The following is a 7215-nucleotide window of genomic DNA, read 5'->3' as shown; positions in this document are numbered from 1 at the left end:
TATAAGTAATTATTAAAAAGAGTTTTTGAATTTTAAATCTTTACTTTAGGTGAACTTTAGAGGCTCTCAACGCGCATTTTAACTTTTTTTTTATGCTTTTGTCGGGTAAAGCCTTCTCCCTTACTACAAATGACGGATTAAATTTGTAAACAAAAATCCCGCAAGTTAGACATCTATTATATATATATATATCTTGGGTGTCCCAAAAAAATATTTTTTTTAGAAAAAAGAGGTGTACGCTGCTTGGTGTAAAACTTCAAATTTTCGAACTTTTTTGATTTTTTGATTTTTTCCTCTTTTTACAATAAAACTTGTAAAAAAATTATGTTAAACATACAGTATCGGACAAAACGAGTGCAACCAAATAATGCTAATTTAGTTTCTTTATATAAAAGTGCTGCATTTTTTCAATTTAGAGAAATAACTATGTAACTGTTTAGAGACAAAGTTCTTCAAGTTTTATTCATCACAAAGTTCATTATTTGTACACGAAAATTAATAAATTAATCAAAAGTATTAAAAAAAGTTGATTTCCTTGTGGACAAAACAAGTGCAACTCGACAAAATGTTGACCAAGCTGTATTTCGCTATCAATATTTCGTGGCGAATTCTTTGTTGTTGATCACAGCCTTTCATCTTCGAGGCATAGATTCGATCAGGTGATCAATGAAACTTTGTGGAATCGCTGCTCAGGTCTTTTGGATTTGTTTAAACAGTTGATCCTTATTACGAACACCTTCACGATTAATTCTGCGGTTGACGATCTCCCACAAGTTCTCGATAGGGTTGAGATCCGGAGATTGAGGCGGCCAATCCATCACCGATTGGTGGTTGTCTTGAAACCACTGCTTGACTACTTTTGCAGTGTGTTTCGGATCACTGTCTTGCTGAAAAACCCATTTTATTGGCATATTCCATTCAGCATGAGGTAACATAATATCTTTCAGGATATTTTTATACATGAAACGGTCCATTATTCCATCGTTTCGATGTATTGGACCTAGACCGTTAGCAGAAAAACACTCCCAGACCATTACATTGCCTCCACCATGCTTCACGGTCTTATGGCAGTAACATAAATCAAGGCGTTTTCCGGCCGGTCGACGTACACGGCAAATGCCATCGCTCTCAATGATGTTGAACTTCGATTTATCACTGAACAGGACAGTTCGCCATTTCTGCACATTCCAGTCAATATGAGATGTAGCAAACAGGAGTCTTTTCTTCTGGTATTTTAGTGAAATCGGCGGTTTCTTTGCAGGGCGTCGAGAAAACAATCCGGCTTCAACAGCACGTCGTCTGATTGTTCGGTCCGATACAGGCAGCTCTAATTGCTTTTGTATCTCGACTGATGATATCCAGGGATCCTTCTTGACGGATCTGACGATCATAGAATCCTCTCTAGAAGTGGTGGAACGCGGTCTTCCACCTTTGTTATCTGCTGCCAACTTCCCCGTAGAACGTTTTTGTGACATTCCACTTACGTAATCGCCAATAATTTTCTTTCTTAGTTCCAATCCAAGATTGTCGGGAGCCATTTTTGCACTTGAAGTCATAAAAATAATAAAAATAAATAATCACGCTTCTCAAGGCTTACCGTGTTACATTTACCTTGTAATGATACAATAATGCTCTGTGGAATACAACGTCTTGGTTGGATGTGGACTGTATTGATGTAATGAAACACTTGTTGTATTTCACTTGTTTTTCGATAAAACACTTTGATAAAACTCACTTCGATAAACTGTCTTGATAATAATGACTGATTGACTTCCATATACTGACTGAATTACATGTCGATTTACATGTCTCTTATATAGTAAAATGAACCTGTGTGAACCTGTTCTGGAAGATTCTAGATGCTTCTTTTTGATCCTTCTGGATGCGTCTGGATGCTTCTAAATGTTTCTGGATATTTCTGGATGCTACTGGATGCTTCCAGATGCTTTTTCTGGAAACTTCTGGAAGCTTCTGCATGCTTCTGGAAACTTCTGGATACTTCCTTTAATTATTAAAAAACTTCCGTGACGTTGACACGGACCAGACTTAAGAAAATGAAACAAACCAAAAAAGTTGCACTTGTTTTGTCCGCTGTAAAATGGCACTTTTCAACGAAATTCTGCCTGTGTGCTGTCATCTGTCAGCTGATTGCTCATGTCATGGCATGCTATGACTCCAGACTCCTGAACTGTTTGCTGTGGTAGTATAGTTCGTTTCGTTTTTAAGACATGTAAAATTAGGAACACTTTTTAGCATTGTTCGATGTTGGTTGCAAATGTTTTGTCCAATACTGTATATTATAATAAAATTTATGTGAAATATATGTTGCATATGTTGAAGAATCGTGGAAAGAAATGTTGAAAAAATATCACAAGCACTTCAAATCTGATTTAGCTAGGTTTTAGTCAGATCTGTATTCAACGTTTTTTTGTGGTTTTTTGTAACCAACAAGACATTCTGCTTCATATCTTCTTTTCGGTATGACAAAATAAAGTCTTGGATAAGTTTTATATTTGCACAATCATTGGTGACTTCCATATTTTTAACAAAAATTTTAAAGTTGTTTAGAATAGTAAAGTCCCCTTGTGCAGCTAACTCAACCTGGTCATGGGTAACCTGGGCTAGGCAAAATAAAATCCAGCTCTGATCACCAACTAAATTTGATAGTGTTGTAGACAGTGTGGTTACAGGCATTTTAGGTTTACCTTTCATGAACACTTCAGAAACTGGAAACTGTAAGAGTTTTTGAAGTATATTTTTCTTCTCGTCTTTTTCAACATCATCATCCATTAAAACCATTACAACAAGCTGCTGACTTAAATACCAGGTATGATTTTGCATGCTTTTCAGCATTGATTAAGAAAACTCAGGATATTCTTTACTTAATCAAACACATCTTTCAATGCTGTTAAATCATTAGCTAGTGCTTTAATACTCCGAGAGTTTTTGAAAAACCAAGGAAATTATTTTGAGAATAAATAAAGAAGGTGTCTAAACCATCTTTTTCTCCTTTTCATTCATGATGTTTGAGATGTCTTTTGTCATTTCTAATGTAAGCAATTAAATTGCATTTTCGAAAGGTCCACATTTTATATAATATTAAATTTTTTATAGGAAAAAATGCACCTTTAACTGCATACAGCATACGTTTTTCGTTTCATATTGATTAGATTTTTATATTCTATGGTACTATACATTATTGACGTCGCTAAGTCTTGTCGTTATGAACACTATAATGTCTTCATTAACGTTCGTACGATTTTTCTTGACAACAATTTTGTTTTTAGTTTCGCGTTTGCTTATTACCGCAACCAGGTACTATCGTAGATTGTTTAATTTGTTTTCTTTAAGTTCTCTTTATATATTACACTTTTAATATTATACGTTTCGATTACTACATCAATTATTTCTCATCCAATATAGTAAGATGTCCTTTTTTTACTTATTCCGTATATTTTCATTGTTTATTATTGCAAATATTGTTTATTATTATGTATGTTATTGTTAGACGCAATGATAACTAATATTTTAAAATGCTTTAAATTATTTTTTACGTTATTGCGTATGATATATATATATCCTGTATATCCACATTTTTTCTAAAATTACTGGTGTTGCACAAATTTTTATCTGATAATATATTTTCATTTTTATATTTACATTGCTATTATTAGTATATGATATATTTATAATTTCATTTTATAAAAATTTTCATAGTTATTATTATGAGAAATTGACCATACTCAGTCACTCTTTATATACTATGGGGCGCAAAGAGCATAATGAAAGAAAACGAATATCACCAGCTAAAACTTGTCAATCTCTAGATGGACGGTGTACAAAAAAACAAACTGAAAATCATAATCAATCTCTCAATAAAAATGCACCAAATACTAATACCGCAATTTTTAAACAACATGATTCTATTGATAGTCCTCCCGCTAAAATATGTCGTACTACCAAACAATCGGATTCTGAACCTCTCGCTTTCACCAATGAGGTTGGTGAAATATTGAATGCTACAATGAATTATTAAGAATTGAGTATGGCACTCAATTCTTAATAATTCATGCTACAATGAATTATTAAGAATTGAATGAGGACACTCGATGATAGTCAAAAGTTCTTTCTCTTGAATAATCACTTCAAGCCACCTATAGAATATATTTTTACGTCACAATTTCTTCACAAATGTCAGCGTCAATTCAAGGCAAGATATTTGACGGATTACAAATGGATGGTCTACAGTCCATTATTGAATGGCGCATACTGTATCCATTGTTCGGTAATGATTCTTATCTCCAAAAGACAGAATTTGGGAATATTCGTAAATAAACCATTTAACGCGTTTCATAAGTTAGACGAGAAGGAAAAACAGCATCAAACAAAAATAAGCCACCACGATGCAATGATTTTGTCAGAGACGTTTTGTAATTCAATCAAGAAGCCAAATGAAAACATTGATACTCGTTTTGATGAAGAAAGAAAGATTAACATAGAAAGGAATCGACAAATTGTAAAAACAATAGCTGAGGCAATCCTTTTCTGCGGAAGACAGTGCATTGCTCTGAGAGCTAATCAAGAAACATTGTCGGCATCTGATAATTCGATAAAATACAACCCGGGTAACTTTTTGGCAGCGCTCCAAATTATTGCGAAACATGATGAAATCCTACATTAGCATCTTTCCCATATTGGTATCAGTAATCGAAATGCGAAATACACCTCTCCGCGTATTCAAAACGAAATTATAACACTTATAGGATACGATATCATCCGTAGTGACTTGGTTAAAGAAATAAAAGCTGCTACGTTCTACAGTATTCTTGCAGACGAAGTGACTAGCCATAATCGTGAGGAACTTGCATTTTGCATTAGATTTGTTGATCAAAACAAAGACATTCGTGAAGAATTTTTATCTTTTCTCCATGTTCCAAGAATCACCGGAGAAGTCATTGCACCATGACTCAATTTCTGCAAGACGTCAATCTTGATTTAAAAAACATTCGTGGTCAAGGATACGATGGAGCTGCAAATATGTCCAGTGATAATGTAGGTGTTCAGAGAAAGATTAAGAACGAGTCTCCAAAGGCTGTATATGTCCACTCCAGTGGACATTGCCTTAATCTTGTTATAGCCCATTCGAGTTCTCTTCCAAATACAAGAAATACCATTGCCAAACTGAAGAACTGTTGTCTGTTTTTGCTTGCCAGTCCAAAGCGCGAGAGTCTTCTGCAATCAATCATCATGAAGGCATTACCAGACATTTCCGAACCCAGAAAAGGTCTCATTGACCTATGTAGAACAAGGTGGTCTTTACGGCATGACTCATACAGACATTTTTATCAAGCATACTGCTACGTAATTATCGCTCTGGAATATATTGCGTATGGTGCGAACAAAGATGCATGCGGAGAAGATTTCACAAATGTTACATGGGATACAACATCCAGAGACAACGCCAATTCACTGCTTACAAGTCTTACGCCTTTTGACTTTATTATAAGTTTCTTGACTATTACCAATTACTGTCACATTTGAACGGAATAACTGTGAAATTACAAGGCCGCACTGTGGATAATATCATGACATACCATGAAATTGCTGAGGTGAAATCTGTTTACAAAGATATTTTAAGAAACATGGACGAAAATTTTTTGCGTGTCTACGCCCAAGCCGAACGAATGGCACGTTCTGTCAACACCGAACCAACAAAGCCAAGGACTGTTGAACGTCAAATAATGCGCAACAATGCTCCTTCGATTAATCCTGAGAAGTATTATTGACAAAATCTCGCCATTCCATTCCTTAACCACATAAGCTCAGAGTTGGAGAGTCAATTTTCTAACCTTTCCATCCTCTCCTCTAAACTGTTGGGGCTTGTATCATCTACTCTCTGTAAAGAGGGAGGAGCATCTCTTCAAAATGTTGTCGAATTTTATGCAGAAGAGTTACCATCTGCAGATTTGTTTCCCCAAGAGTTGTTTTGATGGAAGCATCGTTTCCAAAACAAACCTCCGTAAAAATGTCCTTCAACTGCAGCGCAAGCATTAAAAGAATGCAACGAAGAGTTATTCCCAAATATTTTCACTCTTCTAAAAGTTTGTTGTTCAATCCCAGCGACCAGTTGCGAATGCGAACGTAGTGCTAGTGCATTGCGCAGGCTCCATACATATTCGAGAGCAAGTATGAAGCAAGAAAGACTCTCTTGCATTAATGCATATCCACTATGGTAAAGTCATCGACGAAGAGAAAATTGTTGATATATTTTCACAAAAATATCCTCGGCGTCTACAGTTACGATTTGTTTTGACTGAAATTATTTGACTTCACACAAATTCAGTGTCGGTGCTTATTAAGCTTGTATATCATTATAAAGTTTATATTTGTGTATTATTTTGGAAGCAATATATTTGATATGTTGTAAAAATGGTCCACTTTTTCAAATTTCGCATCCTCCCACGAAATATCCTGCGTACGGGCCTGGTAAACAAATAACTGACAAAGATTTTTGTAGTCTCCTCTCTTGAAAATATTTTCATTTAGTGAAGTTTCCCAAAACTTTAATGCTGCCTTGGCTATATTATAGATAGGTGATCCAATCTCTAAAGAAGTCCAGTTAAACTTTGTTAATTCTGTAAAGCGCATTTGTAAGCGCATATAAATTTCTCTTCTCGGACACTTGGTCTCGGCGCCAGTCAGTGCAGTCATCAAATGTTTAATAAGTACCTTCAATAATATGGCAACAACACATGCACCAGACAAGACGTGTATTAATAATAGTTGATAGAATTGTAACTGCTCCCGCAAATTTTCCAGTGTTGGATGCAGTTGTGTCGCAGCAAACACCAATGATATTGTCGACAATACTATAGTATTCCAAGAGATTGAGGATTAAATTTAAAATAATGAAGATAATAAAACAAATAAACTTAATCACTTTTGTGAATAATAATTACCAAGATTTTCAATAATTCTGTATCTTTTTCTGTGTAGAGTAGATCTTGATAAATTAATATCATGCAAGTCAACACCTGCTTTATTGCAGATAGCAGAAATTATAGCAGCATGGGGCCTAACACCAATTCTATTCCGAACGCTAACAGTAGAAGTAGCTTCAATTAGTTCATCAGGTGTTAATTCTAAAATTATTTTCATTTTTTTGATTTGGATACATCATATTCAGAATCATCACTTTCTTCACATAAAATAGAA

At 34.8% G+C, this 7215-nt stretch overlaps 1 long non-coding RNA gene across 1 annotated transcript; it reads left to right on the top strand.

Moving 5' to 3' along the window:
* The first annotated feature begins 3285 nt into the window (after positions 1 to 3285).
* Positions 3286 to 6430, top strand: LOC136087602 (uncharacterized). The gene is made up of 2 exons (XR_010641926.1): positions 3286 to 3422; positions 3718 to 6430. It is a non-coding gene; the product is annotated as an uncharacterized LOC136087602 (long non-coding RNA).
* The last annotated feature ends 785 nt before the right edge of the window (positions 6431 to 7215 follow it).

Source organism: Hydra vulgaris, chromosome 11 (assembly GCF_038396675.1).
Source record: "Hydra vulgaris chromosome 11, alternate assembly HydraT2T_AEP".
NCBI lineage: Eukaryota > Metazoa > Cnidaria > Hydrozoa > Anthoathecata > Hydridae > Hydra > Hydra vulgaris.
The sequence above is the reverse complement of the archived record's forward strand: the minus strand, read 5'-3'. Positions and strand labels throughout refer to the sequence as shown.